The sequence below is a fragment of the Canis lupus genome, chromosome 24 (assembly GCF_048164855.1).
Source record: "Canis lupus baileyi chromosome 24, mCanLup2.hap1, whole genome shotgun sequence".
NCBI lineage: Eukaryota > Metazoa > Chordata > Mammalia > Carnivora > Canidae > Canis > Canis lupus.
In genome coordinates this window covers 49,412,469-49,439,026 of record NC_132861.1, presented here as the reverse complement: position 1 = coordinate 49,439,026, position 26,558 = coordinate 49,412,469, and the positions used below count along the sequence as shown (strand labels likewise).

General features: G+C 43.4%; 1 long non-coding RNA gene across 1 annotated transcript in view; it reads right to left on the bottom strand.

Annotated features, from left to right (window-relative positions):
- The window catches only part of LOC140616256 (uncharacterized), a 52,267-nt gene that overhangs the window by 13,382 nt on the left and 12,327 nt on the right, over positions 1 to 26,558 (bottom strand). The window contains exon 2 of the long non-coding RNA XR_012016806.1: positions 514 to 928. This is a non-coding gene — a long non-coding RNA (uncharacterized lncRNA). The remainder of the gene's footprint in view (positions 1 to 513; positions 929 to 26,558) is intronic.

Here is a 26,558-nt window from a genome sequence, read left to right as displayed (position 1 = left end):
GTTATGCAGACCGTGGCTATCATTCTAACATAGTTACCAGAATATAAACATTTGTCAAGTGTTTCAGTCAAATCCTCCTTCCAAAGAAAGGAGGTGGAGGGGCCAACCGCGCGCCCCCAGATCTTAAGGACACGGTTGTTCTTGACTTCTGGTCCTCCATCAAAGGCTCTCTTGGAGTGCATGGACGTCATTTTCTCTGCTTGTCTTTCTTTCTTTCCTCGCTGGGGGAATGCATTTATTTATTTTTGTCGTAGTTAGCAGGGAAGTGACCTAAGGGCGTAGGAATTTCAAGACTGAAAGGGAAACCCTATTCCAGAGAAGCTAACAAGCTCACTGCTGATGGTGAGGCCTGATTTCTCGGGAAGACCCCGACCAAAGGGAAAAAGTCAGGGACAGCCTGGGATTGACATGACACAAACCACACAGGCTGTTTCACTGACTGCAATCGCCATTAACCCTTCTGTGCCCAATGCCCGCAACCCAAGCCAACGCTGATTCCCAGCAAAGGCTTACCAGGAGCTGTGTGCTGCCTGGAGGGCTCCGTTGCTGAACCCTCAGAAGAGACCGGCCTGTGTTCTCACAAGTGGGGGCTCTTTCCAACCCCCTTTATGCAGGGGACATAGCGCCAGGCAGTGCAGCAGATTAAAAAGCGTCGTTTCGTAAGATGGAAATGTGAGAACAAGTGAGTCTTTTCCATGTCTGAGGCAAAACTCTCCAGTTCATGTCTATTTTAAGACATTTGGTTGAAAGTTCCAAAGACAAATAAATCAAACAACCAGAGTCCGGAGGCCTTCACAGTAAGGCCCATTGTTTTTCTTGGTAAATTAACACGTTGGTAGGGTGCCGTGTGGACCTCTTTTTCGCATGATGTATCCAGATTCCCGAAAGAGAATTTTTTGATTCCTGGTCTCACCTATAGAAATGTGCCCTGAAAAAAAACAATTTTTAAAAAGTGGCCTGAGGTTTGTGTACAGGGATGTTCAGTGCCTTCTTCTTTATAACAATGAATAATATAAGAACAGTTTAAATAATGGTAGAAGAATGGCCAAATGGGGCACCTGGCTGGCTCGGTGGTGGAGTGTCTGCCTTTTTGGCTCAGGGTGTGATTTTGGGGTCCTGGGATTGAGTCCCATGTGGGGTTCCCCGTAGGGAGCCTGCTTATCCCTCTGCCTGTGTCTCTGCTCCTCTCTCTGTGTCCCTCATGAATAAATTCATAAAATCTTAAAAAAAAGAACCACCAAATAATTGATAGTACACCCATAAAATGGATTATTACAAATCCATAAAAATCATATTCCCCTGGAATAGTAAAGTTCATGCCTTTTTTTGTCTTAAAAAAGACAATAACAAAATGCCAAAATGTTGCCAGAAGTGATATCTGAACTGTATGCTTATAGACAATTTTTCCATTTTTATATTTTATTTATTTCCCTTAAAAAAAAAAACAACCAGGATTCGTTTATTACTTTTGTTTTTATACCATCTTAAAGTAGGACACAGCCTTGAGTAATAGGCTGAGGTGGATTAGCCACACGATTTTGTTAAATGTGGTTTTGGGAGCAATGTAAACAATGAACGACCAGAGCCCTATGAACCTGGTGTCCGCATGTCCTTCGGCTGAGTAAAAATGCTTTGAGCTTTGGTGGGGCAATGAGGCAAGACAAACCTGCCCTTCTGGGAGAAGGTAGGTGCCCTAGTGCCTGGATAGGGCCACCCAGGAACAGTTCCCTGGTTTGCTCCTTACACCTTAGAGATCTGGCCCCTTCCCTCTTCCTCCTCCTGTCCTGGCAGTCCCTCTGGTCTCTTTCCTCCTACTCTGTCATAGGACCAACTATAAATCCAGAAGGGGCAAGAATTTGTCCTCAGGGCTTTGTGATGAAATAAAACCAATGGCATTTTACTTTCTGGCCCAGAGTTTACTTTCTGCAAATAAAAATAATGCCTACAGATCCCTTTCTGGCTCCAGCAAACATAAACGATGTCTCTGAGAAACAACTGTTTGATTAATGCAGCCAATTCCAGCAAGCAACTTAAAAATTCCACGGAGAAAATAAAAGCCAGTAAAAATGCCTGTCTGACTACAGAGGCCAAGCCACTGCTGGGGTTGGGCAGGCAACCGTGTTTTCACCACTAGTGCTCTGCTCCGCAAATGTCTGGACACCGCCAGGCGCGGTCCCTGCAAGAAGGAGGCTGTTCATCACGCTAGGTAGAGTCCATTTCCTCATATAGTTTTCCTCATTGATTTTGACAATGCTTATTGGCTAAGAAAATGAACATGCATAGTAAAGAGCTTAAGCCCTGTAGCATAAAATACAACCCATGTGTCTTACATATTTATTACAGATCTCTTAAAATGCAGCTCCGAGTACATGGTGTCCATTGGGACAGCTCAACCATGCAGCTGCCATGGGCCTCCTCAGTTCTGTGTCTCCTCACCAAATGCCCAGATTTTCCTCCATAGCATCGCTACCATTTAGGGCATGGGGAGAGTGTGTGAGGATGGGGCTCATCTCCACAGAGCACCCCCATCACCCAATGCAGGAGAGACACTATGCCATAGGCCACTTCATCTCCAGTTAATTGTAATCAATTGACTTCTGAGCTGCTGACCGGGTGTTGGTTTGTTCATCGCTTTATTCATTGAACAAATATTTATTACATGCTTTCTGTATTAGGCTTATCTACACAAGCAGCTGTGGGACAGGACACACTGGTGAGGGTGGTGAAAGGAAGAAAAAAACGGGTTCCTGCAAGGGGAGGTCATATCATTAGTGGAAATCCAGGGCTACATCCCAGATGGCCAACGCAGAGAGGGCAGCTGTTCATTGCCAGGTACATTCCATTTACTCATTTGGTTTTATGCACGGATTTGGAAAATGTTCATTGGGCAAGAAATGGAAGTGCCGGGTGAGGTTTCAGCCTCAGGGAAGCCATGGTGGCAGAGGAGGAGGTCGAAGGCGGGCGGCATGCCAAGCACGCAGAATGGCAGCAGGCGAGGCGGGAAGTCAGTAGAGCACAGAGCTTCGGATGATCCATGAGGAGAGGCTAAGCATAGGGGCCTGGCGGGGAACAGAACCATCAGCAGGGCAGGATGTGGTGCTGAGTTTCTATCAAAAAGTCTCAAATTGTTTGCTTTCTTTCCATCTGCACTGACTTAGTTCTGGTCATCATCAAATCTCTTCGGGACAATTGTGACTGCCTAGCTCATATCCCTGCCCTGTTCTCTCCATCCTCTAAATATACTCTGTATAGGACAAGAGTAGCTCCCTATGGGCCTAATGTCGAGGGCGGCCCTAGGATGGGACAGTGACCCCAGCTGTCCCAGCAAACCAGAACAAGCAGATCCTGCATATGGCCGTGGTAGATGTGATTCCTCCTCACCAGACACACATTTACACTTTACAAGCAGATGCAAAATCCCATGAGGCAACTCTGTCTTTGAGGTAAGTCAATCTTTATGCTACCCACCCAGCCCTATAATGGGCCAGAAACTATGAGATAAGTAGTGAATGAATGATGTCTCCACAGTGAACCATTAGAACCACCGGATCTCTACACAGTCGTCTTCTTTAGGAGCACCTCATAGCACACAACACCCAGGAGAAGAACTACACTTCCCCATGATGGAATATGCTACCTGCCATTGTACCCACAGCCAAGACTGGGTGGGCCTTCCCCTCACCACTCTGCCCACCTGCTGGCTTATCCCTTCGAGTGGAGACACAAAGGCATCTAGAACACCAGGACAACCACAGAGGGGACCCAGAGGGCAGAGTCTGCAGCCTACAAGCCTGTATTCCACAATTCTAGTGAGTCCGGGCCTCAAACCTCATGATCCCCAGATCCTATCATCACCTGTCCTACGGCCTGTGGGATGCAAAGACTTTGAAGGTCTCAAGGCATTGCAGTTTCTAGCAAACCTATTTCTCCAAGCCCTTGGAGTTTCCAAGGAGGCAATATGGCTGTGGATCTCCAACCCTGCTTCCTTTCCTCAGGAGCTCACCAGTTCCTATGCCCCAGGGAGTCTGAGTCCCTGCCCAGAGAGTGGGAGTCTGATCACCTCCAGGCCTCTAGGATATGGGGACTTGAGGAATGTGCAACAACTGCCAGGAGTCATCTGCTGGAATTCAGATCCCCAGCTTAGGCCTCAGTGGAAGAGCAGGCCTGAGGCCTGGCAGGATATATGCTTCCAAGACCCTACTGTTGTTGTTGTTGTTGTTGTTGTTGTTGTTGTTGTTTAATTTCTTTTAATTTCATTTCATTTCATTTCATTTCATTTCATTTCATTAATTATTAACTTATTTAAAGTGTGAATGGGATGAGGGACAGAGGGAGAGGGAAAAAGAGAATCTCAAGCAGACTGCACTGAGCACAGAGTCCAAAGTGGTACTTGATCCCATGACCTGAGGATTATGATCTGACCTGAAATCAAGTCAGTCACTTAATCAACCAAGCCACCCGGGCACCCCCAAGGCCCTATTGTTTGAAACAGAAACTAGTCCTGTTTTGGGTGTTGTTTAACAACATAACAGTAAAGATCATATAAAACCTCCCAAACAATTAAGATAGCAACAAAAAAAGATAAATATGGTTTCTTTGTGCAAAATTTCTCAAGCCTATAACAAGCCAAGATGTATCATGACTCACCAAGAAGAGGGTCTAGCACCCAGTATTTCCCAAACTTACTCAATCATGTGCCTCTTCCTCATGGGCTATCTGAATAGAGTTTTGCAGAATTCATGTTGGGAAAAGATAAAGTAAATAATTAGATAAATCGGGGACAAGATATCAGGAGGATAGCTGAGCCGAAAAATGTTATCATAATTCTGGAAAAATTGGTAATAATCTTAATGTCCTCTGGACAAATATGACCTAATCTATTATGATGCCAGTCAAGATGCAGTCATGTAACCCATATAGCATATAAACAATATAAAGAAGTTAGATAAATTTTAAAAACAAAGCATAAAACTATGTGAACGATGATTATAATTATATATTAAAAATAAAATATGGCTTCTGGTAATAGGGAGTAAAAACACTGAGACTCACTCTTCTACTTTGACCAAATAAAACACTTGACAAGCTATATGAAACAATCATTTCAGAAACTGGAAAAGAGGAAGTGCAAGACTATGATTCTTGAGAAAAAGGAAACAAATAAGGTAGATACAATATTTCCTCAGATTACCTCCAGGAAGCAAATTCCAGACTGTGGAGCAGGGAGGAGAATCACCAAATCAAGGGGATAGAAATCAAAGTTTGGCGAAACTGAGGACCTTACATGGCACTTGCAGAGAGGAGGAAACTGTGAAAATAATGAGCTTCAGAAATCTTCATAAATATCCCCTTGAGCCTCTAAATGAGGACGATTCTGTACCTGCATAATGCAACTCTATGAAGCTGGAAGAAGAAGAGCTTCCAGGTGTGCAAAAAAGCTACCAGGAAGCTATAGTACAAACAATCCCCAGAATTATTTAGACTGAGCCAGAAAGCTTTTGACTTGCTATATCCAAAGAGGAGAGACCTTGTGGAACACACATGTCTTCAATAGTGACCATAGAAGGTCATGCTGCAGTAGTGGACAAAACTAGCCCTAGAGGAAAACTATGAAAAGGATTAAAAATACACCTAAAAATAGTAAATTAATCCACAAATAATTATCTGTCCCAACAAAGTCTAACAGTCTTATATATAATACTATATTATATATATATATAATATACAGAAAGAGGAAGTATATAAGTATATATATAATATATATATACATTTAATATGATCAAGGGTTGAAGGAAAACATGAATATGATAAGAAAAGATACCAAAAAAGTGGAATTTCTAAAGATGAATCTCCTAAAAATAGAGATTTTCACTGGATTGGATTAAGATAATATTAAAGGGCACCTGGGTGGCTCAGTTGGTGAAGTGTCTGCTTTTATTTCATGTCATGATCTCAGAGTCCTGGTATCTAGCCCCACATCAGGCTCCCTGCTTAGTGGGGAGTCTGCTTCTCCCTCTCCCTCTACCCCTCCCCACTTCTCATGTGCTCGCTCGCCCTCTCAAATAAATACATTCTTAAAAAATAAGAATATTAAGCACTGCAAAAAGTTGGTGCACATTAAGACATGAAAACAGAAAGTATCCAAAACAAAGCCTATGGAGGAAAAAGCATGAAAAAGAATGGCCAGACTTTGAATGACCTTTTAGAGATAAAGCCACCTAACAAATGTGTGATTAGAATCAGAAAAAAAGAGAGAAGAGTGGTCACAAATAATATTTGAGGAAATGACGGGGGAATATTGCAAATTTGATGAAGACTATAATGCACAGATCCAAGTCATCCAACAAACACAAAGAAAACCACGCCAAAACATATCTTGCTAAAATCGCTGAAAACCAGTGATAAAGAGAAAATCTTCAATGTCTCTAAAAGAAAAAAGGCACATTACAAAAAAAGGAACAAAGACATTTCGTCAGTGGTATTATAACCCAGAAGAAAATTGGATTACATGCTTAAAGGGCTGAGAGAGAAGAACAAATTAGAATTTTATAGACTTTATCTTAAAACTTTATCAGATAAACAAAAACAGAGAATCTATCATCAGCAGATCTTCACCAAAGAAGGGGGGGGGGGGCTTGAGAAATTCATTCAAGAAATGTTAAAGGAAATTCTCTAGGCAAAAGGAAAATAATTTCAGATAGAAACTTGAATCTATAGAAGATATGAAGAGTACGAGAAATTATAAATATGCATAAAAATATGAAACTTTTTTTTTAGTTTTTAAATTCCTTTCACCAACAATTGACCATTTAAAGCAAAAACTAATGACATTGATTCGTGTAGTTTACAACATATGTAGATACCAAATACGTGACAACAGCAAAAAGATTATGGGGTACCGGGGTTGCTCAGTTGGTTAAGTGTCTGTATTCAGCTCAGGTCATGATCTCAGAGTCCTAGGATCAAGCCCCCATTGGGCTCTCTGCTCAGTGGGGAGTCTGCTTCTCCGTTTCCCCCAGCTAATGAGCTCTCTTTCTCAAATAAATAAATAAAAATCTTTTTTAAAAAAGATTATATTTTAGCAATATATTATTTGAAAATTAAGTATGAAATACTAAAAATATATATTTTAAATCCTAGATCAACCCTCCCCCAAGAAAAGAAAGTGATAAAACTAATAAATAATTGTAGATATAAAATGGAATCACAAAAAATACAAAATTAATTTTCAAAAGAGAGATGGAGGGAAAAAAAGGAAATATATCAGATTATTAAATAGAAAACAAATCAAAATCTATCACACCTAAACCCACACAGCTATAAGTGCATTGAATGTAAATTATCTAAATCTGCGTTCTTTCATATGGTAGTCACTAGTCTCTTGTGGCTATTTGAACTCAAATTTAATTAATTAACAACAAAATAAACAAAAATGTCAATCCTCATTCGATCTAGAAACATGTCCAGGGGTCAGTAGCCACACAGGTGACTAGTAGCCACCATTTTGGGCAGTCTAGATAGAGAGTATTTTCATCACCATTGATAGTCCTATTTGACAATGCTCATCTAAACATATGGACTGGGACACAGATTTTCAAATGGGGTGAAACTACGTGGTCCACCTGTATGCTCTCTCCAAAATCTCAAACACAAAACAACAATGCAACACCATAAACATAAAAACATAGGTAGGTTGAAGTAAAAGAAAGAAGATAGAAATGCCATTCATTGGCCACAAATCACAAAAGAGCTAGAAATGGCAACCTGACAGCAGGGGATTCTGCCAGGACTGAAGGGGGTCATTTCATATGACAAAGGACTTGCTTCATCATGATGACATGATGACATGATGACGTGATACCAACAGACACGTACCTAATAACAGAACTTCAAAACACATAAGGCAAAACTTATGGAGAAATGGACATACTCACAATTACATTTGGAGATTTAATAACTTTTCCCTCGATAAGTGGTAGAATAAATAGAAAATCAATCGGGATGCCCTACACTTGGAGAACACTATTCCCCAAGTTGACCTGAATGAGCTTTCTAAAACACTAAACACCAAAACTGTAGAAAACATATACTATTCAGATGCACATGGAACATTCACCAAAATAGACAAAATACTTGGTTATAAAATAAATCTCAATAAATTTTAAAGGATCGAATTCATAGTGGGGTTGTGTGCTTTATTTTCCTTTTACCACGATTGAAGTTAAATGATAAATCAGTAACAGAGACGTATCTGGAGAATCTCCAGACTATTGACAATGAAACAAAACACTTCTAAAGAACACATAGGTCAAAGAAGAACTTATACTTCAAACGAAATTAAAATGAAAATGAGACACAGCAAAATTTTTAGCATACAGCTAAAGTACTTACAGAGGAAACTCTTTACCCTTAAATGCTTATGGAAAGGATTAAAATCCATGACCCAATATTCCAATGTAGAAGCTGGAAAAAGAACAATCTGAACTTAAAGTAAGTGGAAGGGAAGAAACCTAAGAATGGATATCCATGAAATAGAAAACAGATGAACAATAGAGACAATTAATAACACTAAGATCTGGCTTATTGAAAAGATTCGATAATCCCTGGTATGACTGATCAAGTAAAAAAAAAGAAAAAAAAATAAAGTGTCAATGTCAGGAAGCAAAGAGAGGACATCATCTTAGATCCAGCAGACATTAAAAGACCAATAAGGGATAATTTGATCATTTTATGACAACAAACACTGTAACTTCAATGAAAAAGGAAAAATTCTATGAAAGGTAGAAATTAACAAAATCCACAAAATGGATGCAAGGAGAAATAGAAAAATCTCAGGAACCCTAAATCCAATAAAGGAACCAAATTCATAAGTTCATAATTTCTCCCAAAGGAAACACCAGGCCCATGTGATCCTGTTCATGCATTCTATGAAATATTTAAGGAAGAAAGAATACCAATCCTACACAAACTATTTCAGAAAATAAAGAAGGTAGGGAAAACTTCCAGGCTCATTTTATTAGGCCAGCATCAACCTAATGCCAAAACCCAACAAAAGTCTTATAAGAAAAGACAACTATAGACACACCCCTCATGATTATACACGCAAAAGCCTTCAGAGCATATTAGGAAATAATATCCAGCAACACATACAAAAAATATCATTTCCAAGTGGGGTTTATTCCAGGAATACAAGAAAATCAATCAACCATACTTTGTATATTAACAGAACAAAAGAGAAGGACCACATAATAATCTCAGTAACTGTAGAAAAAGCATTTGGCATTACTTAAATCCCATTTGTCCTTTAAAACTGTCAGCATACTAGAGATAAAATGAAATACCTGCACCTTGAGGAAGAGCATCTATAATCCATCTCTAGCCCACTTCATAGAGAATGGTGAATTTGAATGCATTTTTTCTCAGGTGGGAAATGATACAAAATACCCCCTCGCCACTTCCAGGGAACATTGTACCGGAAGCCCCAGCCAGTGCGATATAGCAAGATAAAAAAAAAAAAAAACTGAAAATAAAATAGAAGAAGAAAATGTCTGTAGAAAATTATTTTCAGGGATCTATCAGAAAAAAAATAACAAAGCTGACAGACCTAAGGAATGACTTCAGCCCGATGGAACAGTCTAAGATCGCCATACAACAGTCAACGGTATTTCTGCACACCAGCAACAAAACAACTAAAGATTGGAAACTTAAAAAATAATGATTATGATACAGCATCCAAAATTCAAACACTTAGGAATAAATTTAACAAGATGCATGTTAAGGGTTGTACCACGAAAATTATAAAACGGAGAAGATAATGTGTTCCTAAGACTCTCTAAGGTTAAGATGTCTGTTCTCTTGGACAGAGCTGGCCTTAAGACAGTTCAAATCAAATTATCAGGAGACTTGGTTTTGTACAAATCGATGGCTTATCTTGAAGTTTCTTCAGAATTTCAGATGTCTCCTAGTAGGCAAAAGAGCTTAGAAAAGGAGGAAGTTTGGGGACATAGATACTTCTAAGAGAAGGTCGGATCAGCCAGGGTTTCTACACCTGCTGTTCTGGACATAAATGACTTTCCTGCTTTCTTACTGTAAAATTGTTGCTGGAACAAATCCATGGCATAATAACTCTTCTGGATCATAGAATCAAATGGAATAGTTCCCAAATCATTTTATGAAGCTTGTATAATCTAGATTCTAAAATCTGTGCACAAAAACGGGATAAGGTCAATGTACACACCACCACCGACTGAGCTCACTTAGGTGAAACATTAAATGAAAAATAATATCACTGAGGGTAAGCAGTGTGTTTGAAGGATGGTACTACATTATATAAGAGGGATTAGTTTAATAATTCAGGAAGATTAAATATCAATATTAAACCCATTTCTCCTACCTAAAAAAAAAAAAGAAAGAAAATTAACCCTTGTTGGTAGTGAATGGGTATTTAAAAAAATCTGCGAGTGAATTCTCATGTCATCTTCAATGTCAATCAACTCACACTCCAGCCCCGACGCAGCTGGTTAATAGCTTGTGTCCAAACTAGCTCTTCTGTTCTTACCTGAAGGGTCTGTTTATTTAAGCGGACTTCGTGGTTCTTAACCCATCAGAAGTGTTAGTTTAACAAAGAATACCAAACAATTAACCTCTGGTGGAAAAAAAGGAAAGGATTAAAATAAGCAAAATTTATCACTTTGTCAGCTTCTGCAAACACCACCTTGATGATCTCAAAGCCCCTCATGGAAAAACAGATAGACTCTGCCTATGAAACATGTATCGCGATGACTGTGCCTGCGAATTTCTACCAACATAGAGGGTGAGTAGGGTGGTCGGTCTCCATGAAGCAAAATGGCAGAGTTGATGGATGTCTCCTCCACTGAACTAGCTGGGTGTCTGGTTTTGCTATCTCGAGAGACCAGCAGAGAACCCTCTGCACTCTTCACCCTGTAGAGCTGGGGGCCTGCAGGGGGAGGTGCCAGGGGTCTGTGGGTCCCAGCAAGTCAGCTGGCCCTGAGAGCCCCCCAACCCCTTGCTGGCCAGGGGCTCCTGGGGGAGGGACAGGAAACTCGGGGGCTGTGTCCAAGGCCCCCTCATGCAGCTCCGACCACCCGGTGACCTCACCGGGTTCTGCTCCTCGCTGACACATCGAAGAAGCCAGACAGGGAGCCGCCTTCTTCCAGCCGGAGACTGCAAACCTGTGGACAGCAGGTCCAGGCCCCAGCTCAAGACACATCATTACTCTGTCCACCGTTGACATCTTCCCCACCAGGTGACTGGAAGACAAGATGAGATAGGGCTGGCGGACTCGGTTTCCTCTTGGGCACCCCTGGCCTCCTTGATGGAGTGCAGGTGTCTGTCCGGCTGCTCCCCACAGGCTGTCTGGACCCACTGCCTGCAGCCCTTTGGGGCCGCTGGGCAGGAGATTACTCACTTATTCTGTATCTGGAAGCATTTTAGCCGGGTAGGGAAAACACCGCTTTGTGCTCTGAAACAGCCACGCAATGTTCCTTCTACCCTGTGAGCTTTCAGGGACAAATAGGAATGTTATGCCTTTTTATAGATCCTGCCGATATTCCTTTCTCAAAATAATTCCTAAAATACAATAGTAGGAAGAAGCTTTATGTAACCTTCAGCGGGGCCTGGAGCCTGCGATGACGTGTAGAGAATCTCCACGACCAGATGGAATGTCTCACTTGTAATGGATCACGTACACACCTTCTGAGTTTTCTCGTGGGGTCTTCTGACAGGTGAGTCCTGGGGCTCCCTCCCTGGCCTTGTTCCTCTTCTCCTTCCCTAGGATTCCGGGGGTCTTTCTCTTGCCTCTCCACCTGGCTCTGTCTCAGAGGGTGATGGAAGATACTTGAAGCCTTAACAATCCCAGCTTTTTCGTGGGATGGCAACTCTAAGACAACACGATCTCTTATTAGACCTTTTCCATAGCTTATATTTTATAAAATATATATTATTATTCAATATTGGACTAGTCATACATCCTGAGATTAGTCAAGACACATGGGACCTTTCACCTCCTGCTAATGTTGGGTGGTGGCATCTCACTATCCTAATGAATCTCTGATTTATACAGTATTGCCAAAAAGCTTCTCCTTTCAAATGATTAGGAAAGGAAAGGAAACAGCAGCGGTGGGCACAGCCCATCCTGCCTGGTCTCCCCCTTAAAAGCACATACACATGAAGTCCACGAGGAAATCCACTGCCGCCAAAGCCAGCAGGCATCCATGTGGCCTTGGGGCCCATCTTGAAAAATGCCCTCAACTCAAGAACAGTCAGCTCTGTGGTTCTCTTGCCTTTCTCACAAAGAGTTGTGATATTTGATTTTTTTTTCATCATAAAAGAAAAAGCCTTCGCATACCAGGGAAATCTGAAACCTGGCCTGACATCCTCTGGGGCAAGAGTGCATGGTAACCAGTTCAAAGGACAGAATGGGAGGTGAGGGTTGGTCACAGGGGAGGACTTGTTTGTTTGAAGAGGCAGGAGACTTGTGGGAAGGGTCACCTTTTATTGGCTGTAAATACATTCCTGAGGCAACTCCTCCAGGTATCCAGTAAATTCTCCAAAAATGGGGGCGGGATTGAACTTCACTAATTAAAGGGTCCATCGCCAGGGGGAGTCACCAATCTCCGCTCAGCTTGTTTGTATAACCGGCCCTTCAATTGCCAACTGGCCACATGTGGCCCCAGTGGCTGAGCGTGGAGATGTGGAGCTTAGATCCCTTAGCTGGGGCTCGGCAGAGCAATGCAGCCAGTCCCAGCTCCATTTGACAGATTTCAGAGGCAAGTACAGTTGTCATGAAAAATACAGAGAGACCATGACCTGAGGTTGGGAGAGAAGAGGAAAAAAATGCCTGAAAGCATTCCTTCTTTGTTGCAAATTGGTCCTTGATGTAGAACAGCGCATGTGACTCCCTAGATTTGCAATAAAGCCTCAACATCTTGGTCAAGACTTTCCAGAGCATTCACAAGAAATACTGAATGCCTTGAAGTTATTCGTAAGGTCTGCTTTCAACCCTCTGTCACAGTGACAGGCATGCGTACGAAAAGCAGGGAACAGGGCTCAAATTATTTGAAAACTTTACATACGCATCTACCTATGAATAAATATTAGACAGAAAATTCCTGACCCTACAGGTAAACCTATGATGCAAAAATAAATAGCCAAGAATAAAAATCAGTGCTCTGTATAATATTTCACTTTACAAAGAATGCGGAAATTAGCCTGTAGTCGAGGATTTTCCCTTTCGTGTTGACTTTAACAGCATATTGCCAGCCTCAAGGCTTGAGACCTTTTATCCTTGCTTGGGACCAAGCTGAAGATGTCTTTTCCTTTCCAGTATCTTACTCCAACTAGTTAATTTCTAATGTCCTGCTTGTTGTGTGTACGTGTGCACATCTACACACACCCACACCCACGCGCGTGCGCACGGCTTTTCTGGAGTCCTGTAATATGCTCCCCAATTCTAGCCAGAGGGAATATATAAAATTTCCCTTCATGTCCCAACAAGTAGAGTAGGTGCTTAAAGATTAGTGACCACATGCATTAATGAATTGATTGCAGAGGGCCCCGGAGCAATTTCATCCTGCAGACCATCTAGTCACTGGGATTACTCGTCCCTCACAAAATGTAGCTAACACGTGTGGTGTGGGCACCTGTTTACCCTAGAACTGCCCTGGGCCTTGGATCTGATTTCACCACGGTCCACCACAGCTGCCAAGTGCCAAATGCTCACGGCCACCTCTGGCCACGGCCAGCCACCCAACATTAACAGGAGGTGAAAGGTCCCATGTGTCTTGACTAATCTCAGGATGCGTGACTAGTCCAATGTTTTCTTTTTTATGCCCAGATCCCTATTTTGGAAAAAAAAAAAAAAGTTTCACAACTGTGTCCACATACTCCTTTCTCATGATTCCCCTTCCTGCATGTGGCTTTCAGCATAACTTTATGAGCATTGAGCAAGGCCTGCTAACTTGGAAATGTCATTTCAGGAGGAAATTGTCTACATTCTGGTGATCCTTGATAATCCCGATGCACTTAGGTCATCAGGTCTTTTACTTTTAAGAGCCGAAATAATATCAGCAACAGCACAAGAACACAAACCCTCTACCTGATTAATCTGGATTCAACAAGCTGCGGAAAACGCTGGAGTCCTTGTGTTTTCCGAAAGGCCCCCTCACCCCCACCCCATGCTCCCTCGACAGCTCGAATCCGTGGGCCAACACTGGCCCACCTGCACACATAACCTGAATTATAGCTGTCTAGCTACCAAGTTCTTATCTTGAGCTTCACCCAATAATCATAGCAACTGATTGCAAAGTGTCCCTCTGTGCACAGCATTGAATCCAGATTAAATAGATTTATTTTTGTTTCATTTGGTTTTCCGTAATAAGAGATAGAGGTAAGCGATGTAGGGTGAAGAGGAAAGGTTATAAAACCTCAAGTAAGTCTCCCTACGTCTGGATGTGCTAAGTTCTTCACAGAGAATAGTGATTTGTTCTAACAACCCTATGGGAGGGGGTTCTAGCTTTAGGAATGTTTTAGAGATTAGAAAGTTGTCCAAATTGACCTCGTCAGTAAGTGGCAGAGTTAAATACCTGATGGCTCCTATGTTCATGCTTGATCTGCTATAACCTGCTGCCTTCTTACAAGCGACCTATATTTCCCTCTAGGCAGCATGGCACCAGATATTGGATTCCAAGGGACAGTCTGCTCAAGGTACACTTTCCTCCCCTGCTAGGGGGCATGGAAGGGCCTGACAAAGAGTTTTCTGGGGAACCCACTGACCATGAGCTCCTCAAGGTGGGGCTGTTTGCATTCCTAGAGCCTTGCATAGCACTTGACACTTAGTAGGAGCTCCAAAATGTGTCGGAGGAGTGAACGCATGAATGCATACATGAGCAAATATGGGGAAGCATAACACGAACGGGAGTGATTCTATTCCGGCCAGATAGGCTTGTTTGTTCCCACCACCCAAGGTACATGACATTCAGTTTGCCAGCTCACAATTACAGTAAGTTGAGAGCAATCAGAAGGAAGAAATGTTTGCTGACTTCACCGTGTACATGTCTAGGAGAGCAAAATTTACACAGAGCTGCTTGGAAGTTCCTATGGTAACAGGAAGTAACCTGAGAAAGAAGACAAACTACAGAGAGGATGAGTCAGTGACGTGATCAGAGCTGCACCACTTCCCTTTTACCCGCTCTGCCGCTGAGGCCAGCACCAGGGTATTTTCCTAAACCCTCCTGACAACTGATCTCAGTTTCCCCAGGACGCCAGGCTCACCACACTGGCCACAGTAACTCATTACACATAGTGCTTGGAGCAGCATATAAGTAAATACCAAAAGACAAAGGACATGGTTTTGTCCTGGGTGTCCTGTAGTTGTTCTACTGTGAACAGGAAGCAATGCAATAGGGGAATGGACATAGTGAGAATCACTGAAGAGTAATTAAGGATCAAGGGGTGACCACATCCAATATCATATCCTGAGAAGGTTTTAGAGTTAGTTCCTGGACAGTAATAAAGAGCAAGTCAATAATGGAAGAGGGTTAGGGAAAGAGGCAGTAAAGTGTCCCTATGTATGACCATGAAGACAATTTAAAATGATATGTGGCATGTATTAAGCCATCATTTAAAAACCATGCCCAGTTATAGTCTTCAAAATGGAAGGCCACCGCTGTACAAGTAGCTCACAGAGGGGCTAACCAAATAGTCAAATGTTGGGGAAACAAGAAAAATGGGGTAATTGTGTTTGTCCTTATTGAAAGAGTTGAAGACTTAGAGCTTCTCAGTTTGGAAAAAAAAGAATGCAATTTGACAATAATCAATTCAGCATTTCCTCATCCTTTAGGGAACAGAAATTTTTTTAAATATTCTTAGATGTCAAGGACTTAGGTTGTGCTGTGGACAGTAATTGTAACAGCCAGGCTTCAGGGTGCTTGTATTTTTTTACTCAAGGTAGGCCTGAGGATCCACGGGTATCTTTCTGACAATTGTTTGTCATGGTAAAAGCAGGGAGATTTTGGAAGTTCAGAATTCTCTCTTTTGATTCCTCCAACATTGGGAGTCTCCAGTGCTTGGGATATTTAACAAGACTCTGGTTTTCTTATGTAGAGGATCATTGTCTTCTTACACTTCTACACAATCCTTAATGACACTCAACTAAGCATCTTCAGCACTCAGCCAGGCTCTGGGAGGCCTTCAAAGGTATGACTGCACTCCAATCAAAATCTCTGCTCAACCCAAAGAATGTCCAGACTCTTCAGAATTAATACCATTTTAGATACAACTGTTTGAGCCTGAAACACGGCATCAAAGATTACAAAGGGAGCGGAAGAAGGGGAGACCTGTGCTACCATGAATGTTATAATCGAGAAGTTACTTGGATTGCAGAGGGCAGTTAGGAAATGCGACGTTCATGCTTAAACTATCAGTCCAAACACTGGTGCAAAAACAGATCATATCACCTATCTTTAAATTTGAAGTCATTTCTAGAGGGGAAACATCTCACTGTTGACATTACTTCCACAAATCAAATCGTTATTAAGTGGAAATGGAATGAGCTTGGAATGAGTTGGAAAGCAGTACGTTTTGATTTGCCAGAGAGCCTTTTTCCATCATTTATCCTGGAGAAAGCATGACGGTTGTTTTCTTTGGCCACGGCTGTTCTGATAACTCAGCTCTCATGCGTAAATCTGTGCCAGGGCTCGCGTGTAAGAGCTCGCTCTTTATGCCAAGGAGATGGCGGACAAGTTCAATAGGTAGCACAAAGTTAAATGTCACACAAGAGGGTACGTGTCTCATAACAACTCAGAACCAGAGACAATTAAAAATGACAGATGAGGGAGTCCCTGGATTTCAGGGTGGCTGTTTCTGCAGAAGAGGGAGGGTCCCCTCTCATGGAGCTGGCACTGAGTGCAGAGAACAGGGAGCTGCACCCAGGAGAGAGTCAATGCAAGTGGAACTGCAGCGTGCTCACGTCACGGGGAGCACATCTCCAAGGCTGCTTACTGAGGAAGAGCAGTAGCAGTTCTAACAGCATCTCACACCTCTAAGCCAAAACAACAACAACAACAATAACAACAAAAAAAGAAGATAGATCCCAAGGCATAAGCTTCCCTTGGCCATTCTAAGAAAGGTCTCTTTGATGAGGGCTTAATGAGGGCACCTGTGTGGCTCAGTCGGTTAAGTGTCTGACTTCAGCTCAGGTCAGGATCTTGGGTTTCTGGGATTGAGTCCCGGGTCAGGCTCCCTGCTCAGTGGGGCGTTTCCCTTTCCTTCTGCTCCTCCCTCTGCTCATGCTCTTTCTCTCTCACTCTCTCTCATTCAAATAAATAAATAAAATCTAAAAAAAAAAAAAAGAAAGAAAAGAAAAAGCTTAATGGGGCCCCAGTAAAGGTCCATGACACACAGGGTGCCCACAGAGGAGAGCACAGATTTTTCTTGGAGCCCCTCAGAGTAAAACTTGTCAAGCTGTACCTTGCCACCGCAGGTTATGACTCTCTGTTGCCAGGTGCCCAGAACACCTGAGTTGAGATGTGGACACTCAACAGTGCGCTTCTGAACCACAGCTCTCGCTCCGCAGAACGGCTTTCTCCTTCTTCACTAACAAAGCCTTTTCCTGTCTGTGACAAAGACCCCCGGGAATTTCTCAACACTGGGTCTACAGTTTGGAAGGAGAGGAAAGAGAAGGCACAGCAACTAGCCAGTTTTCCCCTGACTCTGATCATAAAATAGAGTTCAAGAGTGGTGTCATTTCACACTAATCGGAATAATGAGGTAAGAAAATGAAAAGGAAGTCGTCTCCTTCAAGTGCCCATTATCTGATGCGACTCACAAAGAAATGCTGAGGAAATTGGAAGTGTATGGACCCGTCACATGATGGGAGGACTGGAGTCAATATGGCCATTGTTAGGCGTTTCCGGGTCAACCTTTCATGAGTATGGGGGATTTTAAAAGACACAAATTACTGTTCCTATTAGTGAGTGTTGAAATGAGGCCAGCTATCAAGTCTGTATCCAGTGCTTCCTTAAGGTGCACAGATCTGTGTTTTCATACTATTTACCACAATATTGAAAATTAAGACCAAATGCCAGCAAACAATGCACATTCTTCACCATGCGAACTCTTTCTAATAATTCAGTCAGTATGAGGTTGGATTTCAAGTCTACCTAGAGAGCTATATGAAAAATGAACAATGTGATCTTTGAAGGATTTAGTTTCACCCAAGACACTCTAATGTTTTCTTTGTCTACAGGCAGTATCTCTGTCAGTGTAATATGGGCAGTGGTCAGGGAATGTCAGAAGCCACAAGGTGCTTGAAGGCACATTTTCACTTCATCTGCCTTTCTGACACGTTAGTTTAACTTCATCAGGGGGTTGGAGCCGATTTCCTGAAGCAATTTCCAGGGTCCTTGTGCAAAAAGTGAAAACCATTCCCATTCTTCTAAGACATGTGGTTGTTATTATGTAAAAATTCTCTTGTGCCATTCGGGGACGAGCCCCACCATCACCACCTCCACGGATTGGGCTTAACCACTGTGTTTTGAATCCACTCATTCTCCAAGGCTTTCTGGAACAAGCAACAGCCTAGCACGTCCCAAAAAGTGGGGAGCTTATCTACTTTCAAGTTCCATATTCCAGCCTTCACGCAGCTTTCCACCATGTGAGGGGGCTCAGAAGGGGTTACTGCATTGCCACCAGGTGTCCTAACAGTCCAGGAGATTGAGCTCCTTCTTGAAAGAGGACCCCAGGGTCATCTCAGAGAGGAGAGTGGAGCAGGACCAGAGATTGGCCTGGGGATCTAGGGTGCCTTTAGCAGAAAGCAGTCCACCTGGGTTTTGGGGTGCCTGTGGTGGGGGCTTGGAGACAGTTGCCTGGGGTTGAATCCTCTACCTCTAATTTTGATACAATATGTGTGTGGCGTCAATCAGGTTATTTATCGTCTTCTGAGCTTTCAGTGTTCCCATTATGAAAGAAGCACCCATCTCACCAAGCTGACATGAGGGTACAGTGAGCTGGAGTATGTAATGCACTAGGTAAAGTAGCTGGCAGAGCGGAGGTGAGTAATAAGTACTAGCTCTCACCATCCCTTCCCTGTCAAATGCAAACAAACTTAAGGCTTACCTCAAAGGCATTTGTGAGGTTAAAGGAGTTGAGGGGTGCAAAGTCATGGTGCATCTTGGGATGCTAAATCCTACAGGGAACGTTAACAATGGCAGTTCCTGCTGGGATTGGTATCTGTGGTATAGATACAGTGGCCCCGGCCCTAGCAGGCCAGGTAGCTCATCTCATAGGAAGATCCAAGCATGATCCCATGGAGAGGACAGGAGGTGTCCCAGCCTTCTGATGTGGACAGAGCCCCAGGAGAGATGTCAGTCTAGCCCCACAGCCCAGATGCAGCACACAGGGCCAGCGTTGTCATGGAAACTGCTGACAGGCCCAGGGAAGTCAAAGATACATGTCCAATTACCCTCAACTTGCTGCAAGTGTCCTCTTTCTAGCTGGAGAAATCAGATATCCTCTTTAATTTTCCCTAGCATTCTGTCAGAGTCTGGTCAAATTGAGTAAGCGGTGGTAGGCACTTAAAAGAGAAGAGGGCAGGGTCTGATGGGGAACGGTGACAGTTGAAGAAAGTAGGACCGACTGCCCATCCGTCATCTTCTTCTATGATGAATGTGGCTGGACCAGATGCAGGGCTCAGGGCACATCTCAGTCATGGTTTGACCAAGGCCCTGTGCGTCTGCCAAGTTTTAGTCCAAGGAGAGATCAAAGAGAAGCTAAGCACGGCCTCAGGGCTCATGTGAAGAGCAGGGGCATAATGTGTCCCATGTGACACTCTGCCTATGACTGGGACCCTGTCTCTTTCTGGAACCCCTCTGGGTCCATGTTTGTGCACCATGGTGGGGCCTCCTCCTTGACTACTATAGCAGACCCTCTCCTCAGGATTGCCTGGGGAAACTTTTAAGGGACTTCATTGCTTTATTTGTTAAAGGAACAACCTCTGATTGACGCTGGAACTTAAACTTTGGGGTGGGGCCAAGTCCTCTTGGCCAGTAGCAAGTTATTGCTAACAGTAAATTTAGAAACAAAACAGCTCAACCTTAAACTTTGAACATATTTAGCATGACCCTCATTTTACCTTTTTTTTTTTTTGCCCCCACTAAGAACTCTTGACTTTAATAAATTGCTCTACATAAAGGGGATCCTAGAAAAGAAAGGAACCTGTATTTCTGGTATCCAATGGTCTTTTTCTTAGTATATGCTGGAGTTATTAAATGAGAGAATGATTTCATAACAGTTCAAGTCAGGCTAAAGAAAGGTGGGAAAATATACTAATGTCATTACAATGAGGCAATTAAGTAAAAAAATAGACTTTTATATAAAAATATGTGATATATATATGATAATTATATAAACCAAATTTTAATAATTTCTAGAACTGAAGCTAGTTCATCCTCTTATTTAAAAAAAGACAAAAATCCTCTTAAAATGTTTTTTTTTTTTTTTATGGCTAAAATACAACAACCATAATGCAAAAGAGTGAGACAGTTCTGGATTAAACCAGAAAGGGTATCACAAACCTCTTCAGTTGTTCAGCAATGAGTCCTCTCCAGACACCTAGTGCTGCACGGTTGCTTCCTTTTATTGTCATTTTATCTGTTTTTCAAGGTGAGATAATCCCACCAGTTCCTCAAGGAACTTCTCAAATGCAGGCAGATTCCTGCCCAAGTGCAGATTCCTTTCTGCAAAACCCAAGGATACAGGAGGAAACAGTCATGAGATCAGGCCAAGGCATCATATATGATGCCCAAGATCCTGGGGCAGGTCTGAGGAGCCTGGGAACTGGAAGGATACAGTGATTGGCACTATTAAGGTGTCCACAGTCTCCTCCATGTAGCAGAGTCCAGCCACCAGCTTCACAGACATAAAGAACCAAACAGGAAATGAGAGAGAGGGCCCAGAGGCCAGGAAACAGGCACCCAGGGAAGCAGAAACAGATAAACCTGGCTCAGAGTTGCCAGATGCTGAGAGGTACCAACTGTCGACTTGCCTTCTGCTGGGGAGGAGGGTGTTAGCTGTTCATACTTGCACTGTAGCTCACAGCCATGCCATGTGCTTAGTTAGTACCTGAGGCTCTGGGATTCCCTTCCCCACTCCCTGCGATAACTCAGAAAATACTGCTGTTCGGGGGCCGCCATTGCTACCACATCAGATGATGATTTGTTTCAGCATGAGTCTGAAAAAAAAATGGAAATAGTTTGCTGGCTTTAATAATTCTCCAAAGAATGCGTGACTACAGGAAGCTCTTTGTGGATTGGAAACTTGGGGTTCTGAATATTTGGACAAAGTCCTTGCCAACCCACAATACCCCTGGGACAATTTTTGGTGAACCAATGCTTGAGTGGATCCAACCTGAGGATGGATGGGGCGCCAGACCTCGGAGATCTCCCAGAGAGGGGCCCTGGACCGCTGATGGCATCATCCTCCAAAGCAGCCTGCAGATGTTGGAATAACTGGCTGGCTAACGGACCGAAGGCTGAATGAAGAAGAGCAGGGATAGAGAATAACTGGCTGTGCCTGAAAAGGGTAGTTAAACATCCCTCAGCTGTGTCCTGGCTGTCAGTCTACACCAGCTCCTGAGATTGGAGGTGAGGAAGAATGTATTGGACAGGGAGGGAGCTCGGTCACCTGAGAGCTTCTTTCAAACCCTAAGAATCTATGACATGACAGCTGACGTGACAGTTGAAAAAGGTCTTCAAAACCCACTCACATTGACATTTCTCTGAGTGTAGCCCCTGGGACTCTGCTCTCTTCTTTTACAGACTCTTGGACTGAGTACTCCTGCCATGTTCCTGCTCTGCTCCCTGTCTGTGTCCTACATTGGGACTCACATTCTAGCTTCATTTCTGTTTACTGAGTGGTCAGAAATTTGGCCTTATGTTCAAGACTCCTAGAAAGAGCTATCTTTTTATATGGACTTGTTTCTCAGGTTTAATACCTAACCTGAGTACCACTTATCCGTTTATATGTTTTATATGGACTTGCTTCTCAGGTTTAATACCTAATCTGAGTTTTATATGGACTTGCTTCTCAGGTTTAATACCTAATCTGAGTACTGCTTATCCGTCCACCTGTGCATACCATGCTGACACACTTTCTTGGAGTCAGAGATGTGGTGTGACTAGATGCCCACAGCCAGAGGGTTTCTCCAGAGCCACACTACAGAACATCAAATACATTCTGGATACATCAAGAGAATATGCAGCCTCTATTATTATCTTAGGATGGTCAGAAGAGAGATACTGTAGCTCATAACTGTGGGATATACATTGGCCTCAAGAATTCAGACTAGGGTTGGGAAACAGAGCAAACTGGTCACCACCACCTCCTCCTTTGCTCATGAAAAACATTTCTAATTGATCCCAGAACTCTTTCTCACTGAGCATAAATGTGCTCTCACATTGCCATTAGGTTGGAGCTGACAATAGAGTACATTTTCTGCTGTCCTGGCTTTGTCCAGCCAGTTATGATAGTTATGATAGGTGTTTTCAACAAAACTAAAGGTTAATACAGAGTAAGGGGCTATGAGGCTTTTTGTGGGCTATGAGGCTATGCAGCAAGAACTGAGAGTATCCAATACATGCAGATTGTCTCACTCTTGCCTTGGCTTGAAGCTTACTCGGGTGTGGAAGGGGATTTATTCCTCTATACACCCCCTTGCCATGTTTTCAGAAGGTCCCAGCCAGATTGCCCAGGTCCAGCGAGGGAGGGACTTATCATCCAGCCACACTTCTACCTCTCAGGGCTGTGTGTACTTGAGTCATTGCCCCTAACTAAGATCCCTAGAGGGATCTGTGCTCCCGATTAGGGTCCTGGTTGAGGGGTGCCACAGAGAAGAGCACTGGATCTTAAGGGTTGGTGCTTTAATGAAAAGGGAAAGTCGTTCTAATATTCTGGCAGCTGGCAAAACACTAGCCCTCCAATCTTCCTGAAGCAGCCTCCACATCTTCATCCACCCACAAAGGGCCTCCGCACATAGGCTCCAAATGGCATTCAGGCCTGTCCCGTTTGATGGGCCTGGGGATGAAGAGTGTTCATCATGCAGGACTTTGGCTGTAATGGCAGCTGTGTAATGATGCAATGATTGGATTTCCCTTGGCTCTGACCGATCTCTAAAGAAATAAGAATAAATTGGGTAGGACACACGGCTAAGATCCCATGCAGAGCACACAAATCCCTTGGTTTATAGGTCCTACAGTCACAGTCAAGGGCACACCACATTGTAATGGCAGTGTTGCTGATGCTCAGATGACCTTCATCATCCTCCCCATGAGGAAGGGGGCAACCTCCAGAGGCAGAAGCCCACCAGCCTCTGTGCTTATCCACAGGCCCTGTGGCCATGTGAGTCCCTGCTTATTTATATAAACAGGTGGGGTGCTCTACCAGGACAGAGGCACCTAGAGGAAGCTTTCTGAAAGAGATGCTCCCTTGTGGTACAACTACTGGTAGATGGTCACCACTAGAAACCGTGAGAAGGCAGGAATTAGTAAGAAAATTACCAAGTATTTATATACATACAAATATGTATGTGCGCAAAAATATGTATTCCTTACAATGAAACGTGCGTTGAAACTATAATAGAAATCCTGTTATAAACAAATAAAAGAAATTATCCGAATTAAAAAGTCCCTAATGCCTGACCCTATACTGTTAGTCTGGGTGGGAAAGGCTTAATGGAAATGTTTAAATCATATTGAAATTATAAGGCTGTGAGATAGGGTGTGTTGAAAGTGAGGGTTCTCATATTTGTTTCTCTGTTGGACACCTTAAAGATAAATCTCTGTGACATTGTGATTCATGATAAGTACTATATATATATATTTGGTCTTCATCCTGAATCTGAGCTCAGAGCTCCTAAAATCCATGGAATTTCCCAAGTGAATAGGGTGATGAAGGTGTCTTTGTCATGTTAATGAGATGACTTTTGGAAAGCACCTAGATCACCTAAGGATGGGAGGGGAGAGGCTTTGGGATTGAGTTCAATAGCCAATGACCAGTTATAGAATCAGTCATGCTTATGTAATGAAATCTCCACAAAACCTGGAAGGACAGGGTTCAGAGAGCTTCCAGGTTGGTGAACTCATGGAGGCGTAGGGGAAGTGGTCCACCCAGAGAGCATGGGCGCTCCACATCCCTTCCCCATGCTTTGTTCTATGTATCCCCTCTGTCTGGCTATTCCAGAGTCCATCCTCCTATAATAAACCAGTGATCTACTAACTAAAATTTTCTCTGAGTTCTGTGAGCCGTTCTAGCCAATTCATTGAACCTGAGGAGGGGTCCTGGGAACCCCTGACCTATAGCCAGTTGGTCTGAAGCACAGGAGACAACCGGGGCTCAGCTACTGGCTTCTGAAGTGGGCTAGAAGGGGCAGTCTTGTGGGATTGAGCACTTAGCTGAGGGATCTGATGCTGTCTCCAGGTAGACAGTGTCAGAGCTGTGCTGAATTGCAGGACACCCAGATGGTGTCACAGAATTGCTTGGTGGCATTGGAAAACCCCACACCGGAGCTGGTGTCAGAATCGCTGCCTCCCAGCCCCTCTGTTCTTTGTTATAAAAGGAGCTCGGTAGACTTGCATTTATAAGCATCAGTACCCTTTTCTCTTTCTTTCCCCTGTGGCTCAGGAGCCAGCAGGTTTTACCGGGAGGATTTCCTTACGCACCTTTATACTTGGTTGGCCTCAGAGACAGAAAACAAGACACAGCATCTTTTGCAGATTTGCCATGAGTTCATAGATCTGATCCTCAAAGCAATCCCTTTCCAGATGAGGAACTAAGGGAGCATCAGCGGCGGCTCAGCATCTCAGAGCTGGGAAGCCCCTCGTCCGGAGCTGGCACGTGGGCCCGGTGCCAACATTTCTCCATTGAAAACTATCTCTGCGGGGCACTGACAACAGGATGTTTCCTCTCATCTGTTTTGGTTTTCTGTGCTTGCGCTATTGAAAATATAAGCTCTTTTGGTGTTTAAAGTCTTCTGCAAGAGTATACAGAGTAGCGATCTTGATTAACAGCAGTAAGAATGATTATAAAAGTGGCAGGCCCTGCAGGTGGAAGAAGCACTGTGTGTGTAGAGCCCAGGTCTGGGGACGCACAGGGCAGGCAAGACAATGAACCATTCAGGGAGGCTGGAATCCAAGGTGCCCCGGGAGTGGGAGGGAGGAGAGCCTGGCGGGGACCCCGTCTGCCCTGCACAATGAGACGCATTTTAGTAAGCATTTTAGTGAGACGCATTTTAGTAAGCATCTAGCCCACGCATCATTCCATTTAATCTCTTGGACATTGCTAGGAATTGGGTATCCTCATTCTCTTTTTACAGATAAAATGTGAAGTTCAGAAAGATGATAGTCTTGTTTAAGGTCCTATAATTAGTACAAGGGGGAACTTGGGATCTAAAGCAGGTCTGTCTAGCTTCTCAGCCCATGAGCTGTCATATATAGATATGCATGTTGAAAAATTAATGCATGCATATGTGGTGGCTTTAAAGTATATCTGTGAATTCTTTGACACACCTTCCTTTAAGAGGTAGAGCTTAGCTCTCTGTCCCTTCAACATGGGCAGGGCTTTGTCATGTCCTTCTATGGAATAGAATATGACAGAGGTGACAATGTGTGACCTCCAAGGCTTGGTCATAAAAGACAGTGCAGCTTTCTCAGGTCATCCACTCTGGGAGAAGCCAGCTGCCATGTCATGAAGATAGATAAGCAACCTGTGGAAATACCTGCGTGCAAAGGAGTTGAGGCACTAGCCATGTGAGTAAGCTTGGAAGTGAGTCATCTAGCCCCGTTTGAGTCTTCAGATGACTGCGTCCCCAGCCAACATCTTGATGACAAACTCAAGCAACAACATCCCTGCTCAGTCGCTCTGGGATTCCTGATGCACAGAAACTGCAAGATAATAAGTGTGTTAAGCAATTCAGTTTCAGGACAATTGGTACAGAGCCATTGGAAGCTAATACAGCATGATTTACAAACTCAGGAAATACAGATCCATAGGAAGTAAGAAATGTAACCTCCCCTCCTTTGTCTTCGCCTGCATCCTCCCCCCGCCCCCCCCCCCCCCAGACAGCCAGTTGGTGGCCTGGTATACACCCTTCCAGTGCATTTTGCCTCCAGTAAAGGGCTTATGAGCTAAACAAGACTGTGGAAGTTCGCAGAAGCCACTGAGTACCTGAGACAGAGGGGAGATCATGATTAGGCTTTGCACTGTAGAAAGATCATCCGGTATTTGCAGAAGCAGAGAGTAAAGTGGGTCAGACAGGAGGCAGCCCGGGTCAACAGGAGGAGAAAGGGAATGAGATGAGAAGATGCGGGACCGTGAGGGCAGAGTCTAGAAATGCTCAGACGTAGAGATCACAGGACCTACCCTCTTCCTCCAACCTCTTCATGCACCAGGGTCATGTATGGGGAGTGTTAAGGAATCATGTGCTCACGTGAATGAGTCTGACTTCAGTGTAGATCAACACTAATCCATGTAACCATTGAATGTCAGAG